Raw genomic sequence first — 20,934 nt, 5'->3', positions numbered from 1 at the left:
ATTAAGGTTCTTCTAGGTTCCTTTCTTACTATCCTGGCTTTTTTTCTGATTTGCCTGCAGGAGTTGGTCCACACTACCCTGCAGTGTCACAGTTGGGTAGTGGCAATTTAGCTCTTCACAAGAAAACATGGAACAGTGACAGTGGGGTCACTTACTTCCATATGTGGCAATGAAAAAATTTTGGCAGATGTTAATAATATCTTCTGCTGTGTTTCAAGTAAAGGGTTATTGACTAAAAAAGAAAGCTAAATGTTCTAATCGGTTAGAAGATCTTTTGTTCAACCTTGTTCCCTAAACACATCAATCAATACAGGATTTAACTATTTGGAACACCAAACCCATGTGTGGGCATGAATTCATATGCTTAGTTTGGCAGACATTGTATTATCATAGTAATCTTTAACAAACTCAAAGGAGTTGAGGATTTATATTGTTTTGGTATGATAACTGAAGGGCAAATTGTCCTGCACAAATAAAACACACTGAAAAGTAAAATATTGGACCCATGCGAAAGACAAGCTCTGCAATTAATCTCAGAAGAAAACTCATTACCACTATTACATGTGATACTACATAGTAGTCATCACAGTAATAGTTTAGAATCTTTATAAAGAATAAATAAATTCTTTCTTTTTTTAAAAAATTTTTCCCCGAGATGGAGTCTTGCTCTGTTGCCAGTATGGAGTGCAGTGGTGCAATCTTGGCTCACTACAACCTCTGCCTCCTGGGTTCACACGATCCTCCTGCCTCAGCCTCTTGAGTAGCTGGGAGTACAGGTATACACCACCACGCCCAGCTAATTTTTTTATTTTTAGTAGAGACGGGATGGGGGCTTCTCCATGTTGGCCAGGCTGGTCTCAAACACCTGACCTCAGGTGATCTGCCCTCTTCGGCCTCCCAAAGTGCTGGGATGACAGGCGTGAGCCACCATACCCAGATAATAAATTCTTTAAAAATAAATTTTCAGGTTGGGCGCTGTGGCTCACGCCTGTCATCCCAGCACTTTGGGGAGGCCGAGGTGGGCGGATCACGAGGTAGGTCAAGAGATTGAGACCATCCTGGCCAACACAGTGAAACCTCGTCTCTACTAAAAATACAAAAATTAGACGGGCATGGTAGTGCGTGCCTGTAGTCCCAGCTACTCAGGAGGCTGAGGCAGGAGAATCTCTTGAACCCAGGAGGCAGAGGTTGCAGTGAGCCGAGGTCGAGCCACTGTACTCCAGCCTGGTGACATAGCAAGACTCCATCTTTAAAACCAAAACCAAAACCAAAACAGCAATGTGTGGAAAATATACATAAGATGTAAGAACCAAATGCTACTGTCTAAGAGGTGGGGTGAAAGAGAAAAATATCTCATCTATTCCGACCTCATCTAAGTCACCACACAGATCGAGAGCTGAAGCACTGATACGCTGTTCAAGGGGCACTGTAAGTCAACAGACACATAAAACAAAGGGAATGGAGTTGGGGTGGGGTGGTCAGAAAAGTTAAGTTATTAAATATACATAATTCTAATTATCTATAGTTTCAATGACAGATATGGTAAAACAAAATTAGTAACTAATAAATCACAGAAACGCATGTAATCTCTCATAGATCTAAATGAAATAAATGAAATATATCAAATGATTAGCTCTAAAGTCTTTTAAGTACAAGAGTTATATCCAAAACTGGATAATACTCAATTACTCACTGTATTATTCCAAAGACCCAATTTGGAGAATTCTACTCCCAGGGCTAACTTTTCACAGCAAGGAGCTGTGCAGTAGGGCTGACCCTAAAGTTAAATTCATGTATTTAAAAGCTTCATTTATGAGAATGACTACAAAGATCACTATCTGTATTTTCCTCATCTTATTTTTCAAACTCCATCTAAGTTTCTCCCAGCTTGTTTTTATCTTCATATAATTCTAGTGAAAACAAAATAATGCTGCTGAAGCAAAGGCTGCTTTAATTGAGCAAGCTCGTATTTCAAACTTAAGACTTACGAAAATAGGAAATGCAAGAAAAAAAATGAATACCATGCACTAAAAATTCTCTGGTAGCAGAAACTGAGTACAGTTAGCCCTTCTTATTCATGGTTTCCACGTCTGTGGATTCAACCAACTGTACATTGAAAATTTAAAGGAGAAAACTGCATCTGTACTGAACACGTACAGGCTTTTCCTGTCATTATTATCTAAACAACTCAGTATAACAACTGCTTATATAGCACTCACAGTGTATTAGATATTGTAAATAATTTTTACATGTAAATATTATGGGTCATTTTACATTTCTGGAACTTAAGCCTTTTCAAATTTTGGTATCCACAGGAGTGTGGAGTCCTGGAACCAATTCCCCAGACAACGAGGAACAACTGTATTTTGGTTTACATTTGGTTTTAGTTTTCTACAATAAACACATAAAAACTGCATAAACTTTTTTTTGTAAAGATAAGTTCTTGGCCAGGCGCGGTGGCTCACGCCTATAATCCCAGCACTTTGGGAGGCCAAGGCAGGCGGATCACCTGAGACCAGCCTGGCCAACATGGTGAAACCCCATCTCTACAAAAATTAGCTGGGCATGATGGCAGGTGTCTGTAATCCCAGCTGCTTGAGAGGCTGAGGCAGGAGAATCATTTGAACCCAGGAGGCAGAGGTTGCAGTGAGCCCAGACAGAGCCGTTGCACTCCAGCCTGGGTGACCGAGCAAGCCTCTGTCTCAAAAAAAAAAAAAAAAAAAGAAAATAAGTTCTTGCTCTGTTGCCAAGGCTGGAGTGCAGTGGTGGGATTGTGGCTCACTGCAGCCTCAAACTCCTCCTGCCTCAGCCTCCCAAGTAGCTGGGACTACAGGTGTGCACCACCATGCCCAGCTAATTTTTTGTCTTTTTGGAGAAACAAAGTCTTGCTGTGTTGCCCAGGCTAATCTTGAACTGGACTCAAACGATCCTTCCACCTTGGCCTCTCAAACTGCTGGGATTACTGGTGTGAGCTAACACAATTGGCTCTTCTGATTACTTTGATAGCATTTTAAAAGTCTAGGGCCAGGTGTGGTGGCTCAAACCTGTAAGTCCCAGCACTTTAGGAGGCCGAGGCAGGAGGATCGTTTGAGCCCAGCATGGGCACAAAGCAAGACCCTGTCTCTCCAATGAGACAAAAACTAGTGGGGTGTGGCGGCACATGTGCCTGTAGTAGTTGGGTGTGGCGGCACATGTGCCTGCAGTCCACTTACTCAGGAGGCTGGGCCAGAGCATGATTTGAGCCCGAGAGGTAAAGGCTGCAGTGAGCCATGATCGTGCCACTGCCCTCTAGCCTGGGTGACCCAGTGAGACCCTGTCTCAAAAAAAAGATTCCTTCTTCCATAAGCACATACATTTCAGGGGAATGTATGTAGCCTACTGGCAATAAAACTATGTATTAATTTAACAAAGCAAATGTATACTGATTCTTCTGTTTTAATCTAGCATAGGCACATTGAAAGGACAGAAACATTTAACAATAAAAGACTTGAATTCAGTGTGAACTGGACAAACAGAAGTAGTTCTGAGCTTCAGATTTTCTGTCTAGCCAATAATGATAATACCTGTCCAACTTGTCTATCTGAATTTACAACAACTGAATTCAAATGTCGTATCTGGGTTCAAAGCTCTCTGAAGTATTAAGTTCGCTGACCCACGGCTACCTGAGTAAAAACGCAATCACCAAAGATAATAAAGGAAGGAAAATCTTCTCTTGAACCTGCTTTCATCCTTGATTATCCTTAATAATAATCCTCTTGCTAATCCTATCCCTGCCAACATGTATGAATTCACTACTTTACAAATAGGAATACTTATTGAGCAAAACAGGTATTAAGATACAGCAAAACCAGTAACTGTGCATAATACAATTTAACATTTAGTAGGTTCTGCTGCTTTTTCAACCTTTAGTCAAGAGTTTTGTATAGAAAATTCCATACCAATGCTATACCACATATTCAAATACTACTACTGCCTTAAAAAATGTACTGTAGGTGCCAAGGGAGCCAATAAAACTGAGACACACCTTACCAGTCCAGTAGCTGGTATTAAAATATTAAGACTGCTTAATGCTACCCACTTAAATACTGAAAAATATAACAAGGAATTTTACCAGTCAGCAACCATCAATAAGCCAGGATTATTAAACTACCTAGCAGAGGTATTCTGAATCATTTAAGAAGCAAGCATATACAGGTATTGTATATTAAAAGTAAAAGTGTACATGCAATGATTATGAAACCTGATAGTAAAAGTGACCCACAGAAAAGTCATCTGGGACATGTAATAAAAAGCTGTTTAAAATAAATACAAAATTACAGTTTTTAAAATATACTTACAGGCTTCTTGTTCTTAAGACATGAGAACTCAATGTAATTTTTATAACTGATAATTTTTGAAAGGTGAACTAGATTATTCTAAAACACGATTTTAAGCGCCAGACAGAACAAAATAATGGTAACAAGATGTTTTCATGATAAAAGAAGAAAAAAGAACTAAGCTAGATAAGTTGGGCTACTATCTTACACAGAACAAAACCAGAGTTTGTTAAGGACATACAGCCCTCTCAGTCCACTCCTCCAGAGCCAACAATTCACTGGCTCTACAGATTATTTTTCTCTTACTTTTCTAATTCACAAGAGTTATCTTTAGGCAGTAGTGTCATACGCTTTTTTGACTTGGGATAGTAGCTTATTTTTCTTCATTAAATGTAAGTGTTTCTTGAACATCTACTGTACACTCATTACAAAACACAAAGGCCACTTCTGCACAATTTTAAATGGGGTACAAAAAATGAACAACTGTAACTCTATGACAGCACAGTAAGAGTCTGATATAAGAGAAATGTTTATCAAATTTTATGTTGCGTTATTTGAACTAAAAAACCCACAAAAACATGTACACATTTTATGGACTGACTTCTCATTTGAATTCTATAGACCATGTTTTGCCAACTAATCTGCTAGAGAAACAAAAGTGGGTCATAATACGGGGTTCTCTGACTCAGTCTTTCAGATCCTAAAAACTGCCAGCACTTGCTTCTTAAAAGCTTATGCTTTGACTGTGGTAGGGTAACATTAACAGGAACTCTTAATAAAAGTAAACTTCTCCCTAACCATTCAGAATTAACAAAAGCCCACCTCTTCCTCACACAGAATACAGTATAAATTCACTAAATTATAGAACTCTAAATATTTTTAAAGCATTCTCAAGTTAACAATTTCAATATTTTAATGGAAACTTTCTACCAATATCAGCAAAAAGGCTACAATATTGACTGATATATATACTGGAAATTCTTACCTACCTCATTTATACAATCCTTCTGAGGGTAGCAGCAGCAATGAGAATGTATGATGACAAATACTGAGCAAGAGTCTTTCTTTGTAAAAATATCCATCAGAAAAGGCAAAACAGATTTCTTATTGGAGGAAAATGAGGGAAAAAATGGCTATGATATACATTAGCCCACAGCATAAGGAAGGCAGACATCAAAGTCAGACTGAAACACAGTTTCTTGTTTAACACTATCCATGCTTCCCCAACTCTCAGACATGAATTTGCTCTACTCAGCCAACAATAGATCTATTCTAGATTGACAAAACTACATGCCCAACAGCAGGAAAACTATTCTGTTAATATTCCTCCTGCTTCTCTGCCAACAGTAATAGATTCCTGGACAAGCAAAATGAGATTTTTACTTGCTCAATGCTCCACCTACTTTGTCCACAGGTTCTGTCTCCTTGACCTATCAAAACCTTTCTTAGATGCTTAACTGTATGTACACTAGAAACCCATTTACCGAAAACACTCCCTTTCCCCAATCACTTTGAAAGCGTACTTTAAAAGAAAAAGGGGATTTTCAATGAACAAAGTATAAACTCAGAATATGTAGCCAAACAAACACTGGACAGGGAATCACAATACTGGGGCTGAGTTGTCAGTTCAATCCATCGTATACTATGTTTGCATGACCTGGACTATATCCCTTACATTTGTTTTTAAAGTGGAGATAATAGTTCCTCTGTTCACCTGATTTAAAAGGCAGTGATATTAAGGCAGACTGCTTTACTACTCTTTCACAGTACATTTTTAAAAAATCAACAGTATTTATGTACACAAGTGGTATGAATTTTTTGCTTCTTCTCCCTCCTATAAGTCTCAAAATTAAGACATTCCACTTGCTAGGAAGATCTCATAGACCCAAATAAAAACTACTTTAATTTTAGTGATTAAGGGAAAGTTTTTCTTCAGGGCATTAACAAAGATTGTAGAAACAGCATTGCTCATTGCTTTGTTATAATGGGTAACGGATTAAAGTCCTCTCTCCCTTATAATTTTGTAGGCTTGAATCCTGATGAAGACAGTGGATGCTAAGGCTTCAATTACCAACAGGAGCATAAGACAATGGCTTGGAAGCTGTTTGGAAGTAATATATCTAAAGGTTAGAAATGCTACCAATTCTAACAGGCTATCTCAAAGCAACTACCACTAATCTCTGGCTCAATACAATTTATTACTACTGAGGAGTCTAGGATGTCAGGTATTGCTCAGAAATGCAGCAATGTGCGCTGCAAAAGTGCAGCCTACCTCTAACTTAAGTGTATGAACAAGCCTGCGTAGGACCGTGCTTGGCTAAATGAAAGAGCTAGAAAACAAGTGCCATGTGTCCTGCTTCAAAGGTCCATCAGATATAAAGATGTGGGGAGTTTTAAAACTCTATTAGGCAACAAATAAACCAAGCTGAGGGGACTTTTGGGGGCTTGAGGAGACAAAGGTATGATGTAGGCACAAATATCTAGATTCTTTTTTTTTTTTTTTTTTGAGACGGAGTCTGGCTCTGTCGCCCAGGCTGGAGTGCAGTGGCGCGAACTCAGCTCACTGTAAGCTCCGCCTCCCGGGTTCCCGCCATTCTCCCGCCTCAGCCTCCGGAGTAGCTGGGATTACAGGCGCACGCCACCTCACCCGACTAGATTTTTGTATTCTTTAGTAGAGACGGGGTTTCACCGTGTTAGCCAGGATGGTCTCGATCTCCTGACCTCGTGATCCGCCCGTCTCAGCCTCCCAAAGTGCTGGGATTACAGGCTTGAGCCACCGCGCCCGGCCAAATATCTAAATATCTAGATTCTATAAAGAGCAACCTTTTCTATAAATCAAAATAAGAGTTTTCAATATATACAACAAAAATACCATTCACAAATAGGTAACAGTTTATATATCTAAAGTAATTCCTCTTTCTCTCAAACTCAGTGCCTTTCTCTGGATTTCCCCCATTTTTTTCAATCGTGTCATTATTTCCATAGTCCAGAGAAGAAACCTTAGTCATCGTTGGATGCTTCTTCCCCGACGATATTTAAGTACTACTATTATTCTCTATGGGCTCTTAAAACAAAGATAAAGTTAAAAACAACTGGGAAATGGTTTTGTGACTAGTACTCTTACTCTTCTCCAATAGCCAAAGATCTCTGACCAAGCAGAAAAAAAAAAAAAAAAGGTTTTTACTGGCTTCTTTGCTGCCTCTCAAGTCATTGTTTTTGTATTACAAAAGTAACCATCAAAGTTCTAATTTCTAATACCTCATCTCTTTAAGCCTAGACCAGTTTAAGATGGGCCTCGTATTTCCATTCTCTTCATCTCCAATTTGTGTTTTACATTGTGGCTAGCTCCAACCATCTGATATCCATTTAAGCATCTGACATGTAACCATTTCCAATCATCTGATATCATTTAATATAATCACACTGCTCAAAAATGGTTAATAGCTCTCCACAGCTACTAAATGGTCACAGGATCACAGATCTAGAAGGAACCAGATTAACAGTCCTTCCTTGTTCAGATGACAGAAATGTGGTCCAGAGATTAATTCTACGTCAAAGTTAGAATTAACCCATTAGCCAGCTAGGCGCGGTGGCTCACTCCTGTAATACCAACACTTTGGGGGGCCGAAGCTGGCGAATCACGAGGAGGTCAAGACCATCCCAGGCAACGTGGTGAAACCCCGTCTCTACTAAAAATATAAAAATTAGCTGGGCATGTTGGCACATGCCTGTATTCCCACCTACTCAAGAGGCTGAGTCAGGAGTGTCATTTAAACCTGGGAGGCGGAGGCTGCAGTGAGCCAAGATCACACCACTGCACTCCAGCCTGGGAACAGAGCAAGACTCCATCTCAAACAACAACAACAAAAAAGAATTAATCCATTAATTCAACTGGTTGACTATGGAGTGTCCCATCTAGTCTAACAGCTATCAGGCAAACTGCTAGATACATTGCACCACCTTCAGCACCTATAAGATAAATGTAATCTATATTCCAGTGAAGTATGGGCCTAATCAATGGTAAAACAAAAACTAGAATCCAGATTTTCCAGTGTCTAATTTAATGTTATTTCTAGTCCATGTTATTGTGCTTTTAAAGGTGGTATGAAAATCATAATCAAACTTCCACCCACATCTTTACCCAATCTCCCCAAAGTAAGTTCAAACTGGTTACTTGTTCACTGAATACTTTAGTGAACACTTCTACCAACAAGAATACTTTTCCTATTCTGCCCCCTTTTTTCAGTCAACTGACTCTTATGCTTCTTTCAAGGTATACCTCAAATCATATATACATATAATCCATTAGAGAAAGTAGCAATTACAAAGTATTAATATGAATCTTTTAGCATTTAGGTTATCTACACTATATCAGAAAACTCAGTACTGCTGTATTTAAATATGGAAAACAATCTTTCTACATCCTTTCAGTTTTCATTCTGTAGTCTACTGCCTTGTGAATTACAGATCAAATTCTGGGTAGGTAAGTAAGGTCAGCTTTTTTGAGGAATTCTGAAATAATGATTTAATTAATAATTATTATTTAGTACCTAAACACGGGGAATTGCTACCACCTTTAATCTTAATCAAATCACAGCAGAATAATGAAAAGGTTCTGAAAATCATGCAAAATGTTTCTAAGATACAGCCCCTCAATACTTGAACTTTTCTTTTACATTTATAACCTAAATTTGCTGGATGGACATAGAAACAAAACTTATTAAGGAACCAGTTCAGCTAATTCCAATAGATTTTCACTGATAGCACAACAAATTCTAGCTGCTAAAGAAATAAATACAAAGTTTCCTTCAACTTTTCAAACACCATCTAATCAGGAATCAGCCTCACTTGTTTGAGTAAAAAAGTAGGGTGAATTGCAATCTGTTATATAAAAACTAAAAGGAATTTTACCCTAATGGCTTTAATTCTGTTTTTCCCAGACAAAATGTTCAAACCTTGCAATCCAAAAGCTAATGGAATCAGTGACAAAGTCAAATTACACAAACAAAGTAATTAAAAATCCCCATTATTTCTAACTTGGTTGTTACAGGGCTGGATTCAGCCAGATTCTTACAGGTATGAACCATTAGTTTACAGGAATTTGAACATACCTTATGATCCCATTGGAAAACAAGCCTCTTCGAACTCCCTACCAAATCAAGCTAGCTCTATCAAAGAGAAATTAACTTACTCATGATTCCCCAAGGCTCGTTACTCTCTGAATGCATGAAAGCTTGTGTACTGCTCCAGTTCAAATGCACTATCCTTCATATAAAAAGTTGATGTCATTGCTTGCTGCAGTTATTATTATTTTAAAAGCACACCAAAGTTGTGCTAAATATATTCCTACTTTTACTTGGATCTTCTCATTATCAGTGGCATAGATTTTCATGATAACTGGGTCAAGATTACAAGTATAGCATACAATTAAGAAGTTTTTCTCTGTTAAACAGGGAGAATGAATCTTTGCTCAGAGCTCAAAACTGCAGTACCAGACTTTTGCTACTCACATCTCCTAAACTTTTTACCCTCAGTTTTCCTTGCGGTCCAGAAAACAGATTAAAAACAAAACAAAAAAGAGGTAAAGGAAAATAATGTTAATGTTTGTATTAGTATCATGTTAAGAGAACCTTGATTTCTGACTACTATTATTTCTCCTGCATGTCCTTAGGCAAAATGCTTAAACTCTGAGTCTGTTTTCTTACCTGTGAAATGAAGACATTATCTACTTACCATGATATAAAAGATTAAAACAGTATATGTACAGTACTTTGCAAGGTGAGGTGATTGACAAGATTACAAATAAATGTTAGCTCATTCTCCTGTTTAAAGCTTGATTTTATGTGACACTTATGAAACACATTTAAATTAATGCAATTTGCTGAATGTCACTGGTTAAAATAACACAAAAACAGACACCTTATTTCACTACTAAATATGTATTAATAATAATAATGATGTTGATGATAATGGTGATACCTATTAGGCACTGATTGATAACCACATGCCAGGCACTTTGCCTTTCTCATTTAATCTTCACAAATACTTTAGGCTCAGAAAAGTAAATAATTTGCTCAAGGTCTCACAGCTGGGCAATGACATTACCAGGATTTGAAAGAAAGCAGATCCAACTCCAGAGCCTGTTTCTTCCACCTAAAAAGGCAATCCTGAGCTGTTCAATACAAACTCTTCTTTGTATCCTTTCTCTAAGTTAGTACTAAATCTACAGAAAGGGGAGAGTGGTTTACTGGTTACTAAATAGCCAGGGTATACACAATAGACCTGGGATGAAAACCAGAAATCTAGAGTGGCTGGGGTCTGTGGCTGTGTTTGTATCAGGAAGCCCTAGGACCTCTTCCAATGGATAACCATGCACATTTCTTTAATAAGTATGCAACAGTTAAGCAGACTGACACTAACATAATTTTAAAATTAGTTAAATTTACTAATTCAAATTTTAAATCCCAAGCTGACTTAAGAGAAGGTACAATATTTCAAGGCCTATTTCAACACAGAATCATCATGATTGCTTATATAATTATATAAATTATATTATCTAAGAACTTATTTAAACCCTCCACATTTATCTCAGCACCCAAAACATAAGAAAACTTTTAGAAAAGTAACAAAGATCAAAGCCCTTTTTATTCTTTGCTAGAAGCCAGAAGATGGGAATGGAGATTGGTAAAATCTAGACAGTATTTCCTAGGCAAGAAGTACAGTAATGGACGGTGCAGAATTAAGGACTATAGAGCATACACAACTAAATTTTCACAGCTTAGAGGAAAAATAAAGCACAAATGTATGCCACCTGCAGCATCCTTAGAAACTAAGGATTCTAGCACAGTTCCAATTGTTTTTACTCCACATTTTCTACAGCTTGATTTACTGGTTTTCCTTTTTAAAAAGCAACAACCAGGCCTGGAGTGGTCATTCACGCCTGTAATTCCAGAACTTTGGGAGGCCAGGGCTGGCGGATCACTTGAGGTCAGGAATTCAAGACCAGCCTGGTCAACATGGTGAAACCCCCGTCTCTACCAGAAAATACATGTTAGGCGGCTGTGGTGGCACATGCCTGTTGTCCCTCCCAGTTACTTGGGAGGCTGAAGCAGGAGACTCACTTGAACCCAGGAGGCATAGGTTGCAGGGAGCCAAGATTGCGCCACTGCACTCCAGCCTGGGTGACAGAGTGAGACCCCGTCTCAAAAAAAAATAAAGAAAATAAAGAAAAATTTTAAAAAGCAACAACCGAAAAGGCAGAAAAAATGTAAAATTGCATAGAAATGCTATAATAATACAATTTTTAAGTCAAATTGGTTACTTATAATGTGACTTAAAAGTTTACATGAATGACTGAACAATAGTTTATTTAAATAACATTTTGCTATTATATTATATAGCCTACTTTTTATTTAATTAACCAAATAAAGGTACATGGAACTAAAAAAGACCTTAAGGGATTAATGACCCAGCTCATACTTCTCAAACTTTAATGTACATATGAATTGCCCTTGTACTATGTAAAATGCAGATTTTAATTTAACAGGCTTGGAAAGGGGCCAAAATTTTACATTTAATACAAACACCCTGAGATGCTGATTCTGTTGTTCTGAGGACTGTACTTTGCATGGTTTGCTAAAACTGTGGTTCTCAAAGGTGTGGTATAAAGACCCTTCAGGGTCCTCAATATCCTATCTTGTGGCCTATAAAGTATTTCCTTTCACAACTACATATCTGCATGAGGCCAGATTTTCTTCATATACTTCAACCCAAACAACATATTGTAACAGACTGAATAGAAAAGCAGATATGAGAATTTAGCAATCTTCTTTTAGACTAGACATTAGATTTGCAAAAATGTGGAAATGCCCCTCTTCTCAATAAGTTTTTAAAATTTGTTTTGGAAAATAGTTATTTGTCATAAAAATGCTTTTGATGCCAACATATACAGGGCTTATGTTATCATTTTTAAGTGCTTTTTAAAATTCTATTTTAATTTATAATACAGTAAAGTAGATAGAACACAAGTAAACAAAAGCTCTTTGGGGTCCTCAATAACTTTTAATACCATGCTGAACTAATCACTCAAGCCTGGGCCGGGCATGGTGGCTCATGCCTGTAATCCCAGCACTTTGGGAGGCCGAGGCGGGTGGATCACTTGAGCTCAGGAGTTCCAGAACAGGCTGGCTAACACGGTAAAACCCTCGTTTTAACTAAAAATACAAAAATTAGCCGAGCATGGTGGCGGGCACCTGTAATCCCAGCTACTCAGGAGGCTGAGGCAGGAGAATTGCTTGAATCCAGGAGGCACAGGTTGCAGTGAGCTGAGATCATGCCACTGCACTCCCACCTGGGCGACAGAGATGGACCCCGTCTCCAAAAAAAAAAAAAAAATCACTTGAGTCTCTGTTAGCTGTCTTGATCCCGTCTCAAAAATTCTCAGGTGACAGAACCTCAAACCTTTACCACCAAGGCCCCTCAATATTATACAATGTCGCCAAGTTCATTATGTTCAATTACAGTTTCTCTTCTTTCTTATGTAACTTCCTGAAGATCAGAAAACAGTTGTTGAGCATCTCCCTCTTCTAATAACGAATATAAGCCCCTTCCCTCGAGAAATTCAAAGGAACAAGTTTTAGTTTTACAAATTGACAATGATGGGTCTTGACAAAAAAGGACTCCTAACATTAGAAAAACTGTCTTGAAACATTTGAGGGACTACCAAGTGAAATTACGATTTGGTCTGCCCTATGAAGTCTCAGGGAAGAAAGAACAAGGTGAGAGTAATTATAGGGTAAAAATTATGGGGAAATACCTACCAAAAAAAAAAAAAAAAAAAACCAGACCTAGCCCCATAATGGAAAGAGTTAAGCTAGTTGTTCAGAAATTACAACCGAGATTTGAGAACCTACAGAAGAGCCTTTCTAGTCCTAGGATAGCCTTTCTACCTATTATTTTTTTCTGCTTTATTTGCACAAAATAGTTTTTCCTATTCTATTAGGTTCGTGCAAAAGTAAGTGTGTTTTCTGCCATTAAGATAAAATATATTGCTTTTATAGGTACATCAGTTTCTACTTGCTGCTATTCAACTTCATTTTAGTAGGATAATTTTGAAGGTCACCTTAAATTTCACTTCTCTTTCATAGAGTAAATACAACTCTCCCAAATTTATATAATGTCTAATTTTGACTATATTTGATATTCCTTTGAATCATTTATTCTTCAAAATATTAATGAGTGCCTACAGTGTGCTGTGCACAATGAATATAAACAACGATGTAATAAGCCAAGCTCTAGGACAATACCTTTTAAGACACTATAATTTTCTCCTTCATGTATGCTATAGTCTGAATGTCTGTGTCTCACTGAAATTTTTATGTTGAAATCTAATGTCCAATGAGATAGTATTAAGAGGTGAAGGTCTCTGGGAGGAGAGATCAAGTCATGAGAGCAGATCAGGTCATGATGGCAGAACCGTGAAAGGGATTACTGCCCTTGTAAGAGTCCTGAGGGGGCTTGTTTGACTCTTCCACCATGTGAAAATGACATGAGAAAGTCTCGTGTATGAGGAACAGAACCTCACTAGATACCAAATTTGATGGCACTTGATCTTGGGCTTTCCAGCCTTCAGAACTGTGAGAAATAAATGGTTGTTGCTTTAGATGCCACCTAGTTTATGGCATTATTGATATAGCAGCCCAAATGGACTAAAACACTGTTCTCAATCTCTCTCCAGATTAAGAGGCAGCTATCGAGTTAAGCAGTTTAACAATGAGAACGAGAGGAAGAAACTAAAGAACTAAAGGGAAATAAAACATGCTGAATAGAACAAAATGTAGTATATATATGCAATGGAATAGTACTTAACCATTAAAAAGTACTGATACATGCTACCAAATGGATGCGCCTCGCAAACATTTTGCTAAGTGAAAGAAGTCAGACACAAAATGCCACTTATTGTATAATTCCATTTACATGAAATAATTAGAATAGGAAAATCAAATCCAGAAACAGAAAGCAGATTAGTGGTTGCTAGGGGATGGGTTGGAGAGGGGAATGGGAAATGACTACTAACGGGTATGGGGCTTCATTTTGGGGATGATGGGAAGGTTCTGGAATTAGGAGTGATAACTGCATTAACATTGTGAATATACTAAAAACCAGTGAACTGTATACTTAAAAATGGTTAATTTTATGATATATGAATTTTGTCTCAGTTTAATAAAAAACAAAAGCTGTTGAACAACTGAAAACAGGTTAAACACTATACTGAGAATACAGAAACAGTGACACCAGTCTTTCTAGGTTCTGTTAAACTTACTACCAAAGACATCTTTCATTTAAGAAGATTTTCTTCTCAACTGAGCTTTTGAGTTTGCATTTGGCAAATAAAAATGTTAAAGTTTTAGTTCTACCCTTAACAGAGAGAAAAGACTGCCTATACATTTTCTGACCTGTTAAGTAGCTACTTGCTTGCACCAAGATTCTCATGTCTATTACAAGTACCGAGGCTAACGCATTCTTATAGAAGAACATCACCACTACTTTCGCAGATCAGTAATTTCTTACAGAGCTCTACCGGGGAACATGTTTTACAAAGTTCTGGTGACATGTTTAGCACAGGAGTGAGAAACTTTTCCTGTTAAGAGCCTAATAGTAAATATTGTAGGCTTTATGTATCATACAGTCTGTTGCAATTACTCAACTCAGCCATTATAGTGTGAAAACAGCCATAAATAATATGGAAGCAAATGAGTGTGGTTGTATGCCAGAAAAATTTATTTATGGACACTGAAATTTGAATTTCATGTAGTTTTCGTATCATATAAAATAGTCTTCTTTTCACATTTTCCCCAAACATTAAAAAATATAAAAACAAGCCAGGCATGGTACTCACAACTGTAATCCCAGCATTTTGGGAGGCTAAAGTAGGAGGATCACTTGAGGCCAGGAGTTTGAGACCAGTCTGGGCAAAATAGTGAGACCCCACCTCTACAAAAAAAAAAAAAGAAAAGCTGGACATGGTGGCACACGTCTGTAGTCCTAGAGATTCAGAAGGCTGAGGCAAGAGGATCACTTGAGCCCAGAAGTTCAAGGCTACAGAGAGCTATGATTGTACCACTGCACTCAAGTCTGCGTGACAGAGCGAGACTTTCTCTCAAAAAATTAAAAACAAAACCAAAACCCATATGTATGTCATGGGCTGTAAAAAATGGGCACCAGGCTGGATTTGGCCAGGAAGCATAGTTTGCTATTCCATTTAGAATATGACAGAATGGGCCAGGCGTTGTGGCTCATGCCTGTAATCCCAGCACTTTGGGGGCCGAGGTGGGCAGATCACTTGAGGTCAGGAGTTCGAGACCAGCATGGCCAACATGGTGAAACTCCATCTCTACTTTAAAAAAAAAAAAAGCCAGACATGGTGGCAGGCACCTGTAATCCCAGTTACTCAGGAGGCTTGAGGCAGGAAAATCACTTGAACCTGGGAGGCAGAGGTTGCAGTGAGACGAGACTGAGCCATGCACTCCTGCCTAAAGGACAGAGTAAGACTCTGTCTCAAAATTAAATAAATAAATAAATAAATAAATTGAATGATTTAGTAAATAAAATATGTAAACCATTTCATATATAAATTATAAATTTTATACTCTCCAAATCTAAAGTTATATATTTAACCTCACAATCAGGTTTGATATTCTGTTTGATCTTATACATACATGAGCATTTATTTTCATAAATGTTAAGTGGGAAAAAAAAATGAGGTTAGCTCAAATCTAATTCCCAAACAAAATCTCTCTAATCCACCCACTTTGGCCTTCTCTCTTACAATTCCTTATTTCAGACTGTTAGTCATTTTCCTTAGATTACTTCAATACCCTTTTAACTGGGTTTTCAACATTTAGTCTTTCCTCAGAAATCCATTCTCCATTCTGCAGTCAGAAACAATCTTTCTAAAATTTAAGTCTGTATGTGTTGACATACATGATACCTACCCACTTTTAAAACAGTCCCCTCAGTGATCTACATTAAAGTCTAAGTTTTCCTTTTGTCCCTTATCCCTTGCTTCTTCCTTTTCCTACTTCCAAACTTGGTAGATAGAGAAAATTGTGGATCTTCAAATACAACACTATCTTAGTCTTTCCCTAATTCTTTAACACCATATACCTAACCTGTCTAAACTTGATTAGGTACCACTCTTACATGCTTTCATTAAGTACCTATCCCTAAAATAAGTGTTTTCTATTGTATTGTAACTGTTTGCTTTATTTGTTTGTTCTCCTTCCCTTGGTAAGTTCTTTAGAGACAGGGACTGTGTTTGACATAACAATAATATTCAATATCTAGGATCTAGAAAACAGTCTGCAACATAGAAGAGACTTGAATATTTGTTGAATGAACCCACGAATTGTTATGGGGTTGAACTGCATCCCTCAAAAAGATATGTTGTGGTTCTAATCTCTAGTACCTTACAATGTGAATTTTTTTGGAAACAAGATCATTGCACAAGTAATTAGTTAAGATGAAGTCATCCAGGAGCAGTGTGGGTCCTTAACCCAATGACTGCTGTCTTTTTAAGAACAGAAGACACAGGTTGGCACAGTGGCTCACACCTGTAATCCCAGCACTTTAGAAGGCCAAAGCAGGTAGATTGCTTGATCTGAGGAGTTCTAGACCAGCCTGGGAAACATGGCAAAACCTCGTCTCTACAAAAAATACAAAAAAATCAGCCAACATGGTGGTGTGTGTCTGTGGTCCCAGATACTCAGGAGGCTGAGGCGGGAGAATCGCTTGAGCCCAGAAGGCGGAAATTGCAGTGAGCCGAGATCATGCCACTGCACTCCAGCTTGGGTGACAGAGCGAGATTCTGTCTCCAAAAATAAATAAATAATAATAATAATAATAATAATAATAACAACAACAAGAGTTGGCAAGAATATGGGGAGATCAGAATTTTCTCACACTGATGGTGGGAATGTAATATGGTACAGCTATTGGAAAATAGGCTGGCAGTTCCTCAGATGGTTAAACATAGGATTAACATATATGCATGGCAATTTCACTTCCAGCTATATACCTAAAGGAAGTAAAAACAGATATTCAAACAAAAACTTGCACATGAATATTCTTCATAGCAGCTCTATTCACAACAGCCAATGGTAGGAACAGTCCAAACGTCTACCAATGGATAAATGGCTAAACAATTGTGTTTATATATATATATATACACACACACAACAGAATATTACTACTCACACTTAAAAAGGAATGAAGCATGAACATTTGCTACAACATGGATGAACCTTGAGAACACTATACTAAGTGAAAGAGGCTAGTCACAAAAGACCACATATTAAATGACTATTTAGATGAAATGTCTAGAACAGAAAAATCTATAGTGACAGAAACAGATTAGGGGTTGCACAGGAGTTAGGGGAATGTTTGTATAGAAAAGTGATTGCTACAGGGTGCAGAATTTCTTTATCATGTGATAAAATTATTCTAAAGTTGACTGTGGTGATGGTTGCACATACCTATTGTTAAAGCAAACTAAATATGGCCCAAGAAGGACTTTGTACTTCTAATTTGAGTCTCTGCGGACTAACTGCAACCTAACTTAATAGGTAGACAAGACTGAAAACCTAACTTAGGAGTATGTGCCTGTAACTAACAACTGCTGAGGCTTGGCCAATCCCAACAGTCAAATTTCTTTCTTTCTTTTTTGAGACAGGGTCTCACTCTGTCACCCAGGCAGCAGTACAATGGCGTGATCTTGGCTCACTGCAACCTCTGCCTCCTGGGTTCAAGCGATTCTCCTGCCTCAGCCTCCCAAGTAGCTGGGATTACAGGCGCCCATCACCACGCACGGCTAATTTTTATATTTTTAGTAAAGACGAGGTTTCACCGTGTTGGCCAGGCCGGTCTCAAACTCCTGGACTCAGGTGATATGCCTGCCTCAGCCTCCCACAGTGCTGGAATCACAGGCGTGAGCCACCGCACCCAGCCCTAGTGGCCATATTTCAACCACTCATACATTGCTGAGTGTTCAAACTGTGTTCAAATAAGGCAAACAGCAAGCTGTAACCAGCAAGCTGTACAGAAACAGTTGTTTCTGTACCTCACTTCTGATTTCTGTATGTCACATCCCTTCTTCTTGTCTATAAATCCGTTCTGACCATGAGGTATCCCTGGAGTCTCTGAATCTGCTGGGATTCTGGGGGCTGCTCAATTCACGAATCGTTCATTGCTCAATTAAACACCTTTAAATTTAATTTGGCTTAAGTTTTTCTTTTAACACTGTGAAGGTAATAAAACCAGTGAATTATACACTTTAAATGGGTTAATTATATAATATATTCAGTAACGCTGCTAGAAAAAAAATCTAAATGTACATTTTTAGTATGCACATACAAAAAAGAAAATTATTCCTGATTAATACTCTGACTTAGCACATTATGCCATGCAGAGAATCAATCAAGTCCCCAAAAGTCTTCTAATGTTTAATTTGATAAGCACAAAATATTCTATTAACAAAGTTCGAAAATTCACTGAAGGATAGAAAGCAGACTTTAAGGACTACTGAAAGCCTATGACTTGATTATGTAATCAGAATCATACTTTTAAGTTTTAATATCTAGATATTTATCTCTACACAGAATAATTTGTCATCTATTTACTTTTTTATTGAAAAGTTGGAGGCGTTTTTAAAAATAAAATTCCTTGAATATATCACAGTCACAGATTTTGTAACTTCTGTGCAAATATGAGTCTCATTACACTTAAAAAAGCTAGTTACTGCTACTATCCTCCCAATCTTTTGTGGCAGAAACTCTAAGTCAAACCCTTCTGAAACACCAAGAATCTATTGAGATAGAGGACATTTCAGAGTCCATCTAGTTATATGTCAAACACAACAAATGTATTTCTCAACTTTTTCAAATGTACTTTCTTATGTAATTTCAACAGATTTGTTCTTCACAACCTTAGCAGGCCTGGCAGTTATGACTATCACAATCATGAGGAAATTAAGGCTCAGGAGTCACAGAACAGAAACACCTGTTACTATTTAGTAATATCACTCATATAGCATGTTGATCTACAAATCAACTTTGATCCACTACAACTTTTGTTATTTTTCCCCTCAGTTTTGAATCTACTGGCTTATATTTCCTCCATAATTACTTCATTACATGTTTTAATTAAAAAATCTGATTGCATTAGTCATATATTTTGGGCAAAAAGAAATGATTGAGTTTGCTGTGCTATAACAATAAACCTAGTTCAGCTTCTCACCCTTTATCTCCCATCTATTCTAGACACAAACCTTATCACTCTAATAGAGTTATCAAAAAAAATTTTTTTTTTTTTTTTTTTTTGAGACTAAGTCTTGCTGTGTCACCCAGGCTGGAGTACAATGGCACTATCTCAGCTCACTGCAATTTCTGTCTCCTGGGTTCAGGTGATTCTCCTACCTCAGCCTCCCAAGGAGCTGCAATTACAGGCGCATGCCATCATGCCCAGCTAATTTTTGTATTTTTAGTAGAGACTGGGGTTTCACCATGTTGGCCAGGCTGGTCTCAAACTCCTGACCTCAAGTGATCCCCCAGTCTTGGCCTCCCAAAGTGCTGGGATTACAGGCGTGAGCTATCACGCCTAGTCAACTTATTGACTTCTATCAACATTTTTTTTTTTTCACACAACTTTTTGACTTGGTATATCCCCAATACCTAGTATACTGCTTGGTCACAGTTTATAATTAATAAATATTCACAAATACACAGATGAAATTTATTAAGTAGAAAAGACACCAAGTAAAATTAACTTTCCTCCTATGAAACCTAATTCATTTATGTCAATAATTTATATTCTATTCTTCAAACCCTGATACACAGAATTCAGAATATAGAAAACTGAGGACCAATTTAGCAATCTAAGCTATTGTGGGGTTTTTTTGTTGTTTTTTTAAGACAGGCTTTCACTCTATTGTCCAGGCTGGCGTGCAATGGCACAGTCTAGGCTCACTGCAACCTCCACCTCCCCGGCTCAGGCAATCCTTCCACCTCAGCCTCCCAGTGGCTGGGACTACAGGCATGCACCACCACGGCCAACTAATTTTTATATTTTTTGTAGAGATAAGGTTTTATCATGTTACCCAGGCTAGTCTCGAACTCCTGAGCTCAAGTGATTCGCCTACCTCAGCTTCCCAAAGTGCTGGGATTATAGGCGTGAGTCTACAGGCCCAGCCTATTATTGGTTATTCACAAGAAGTAAGTATGTAATAGGTAAAAATTTGCCCTTTTCTACTTGCATACATATAGACACGAGTAAAAACAATATATTCATTGTTTACATAATAGTGTTTATCAACACTAAAAAGGAAGATTCTGGATGCCTGGTGCTGCTTCACAATTATTATTTTCTAATCAGTTCAAAGTTTCATAGATGTTATTTTAAGCCTTTATCATTCTTAAAGACCATCTTGCATTCTACACACACGCCTAAGAAGATGACAACTCATATTTCACAGAAAATAACCAGAGTCTACTATCAGTACCAGTACCAGCCACTGTGCTAAGCAATCTGTAAGAGGGTAATGGTATCTTTTTTACAGAGAACCAAA

General features: G+C 37.8%; 1 protein-coding gene across 50 annotated transcripts in view; it reads right to left on the bottom strand.

The window, feature by feature from the left end:
- Positions 1-20,934, bottom strand: part of WNK1 (WNK lysine deficient protein kinase 1) — a 158,509-nt gene that overhangs the window by 54,161 nt on the left and 83,414 nt on the right. The gene's annotated exons all lie outside the window — the stretch shown is intronic.

Source organism: Macaca fascicularis, chromosome 11, assembly GCF_037993035.2.
Source record: "Macaca fascicularis isolate 582-1 chromosome 11, T2T-MFA8v1.1".
NCBI classification, from domain to species: Eukaryota; Metazoa; Chordata; class Mammalia; order Primates; family Cercopithecidae; genus Macaca; species Macaca fascicularis.
The sequence above is the reverse complement of the archived record's forward strand: the minus strand, read 5'-3'. Positions and strand labels throughout refer to the sequence as shown.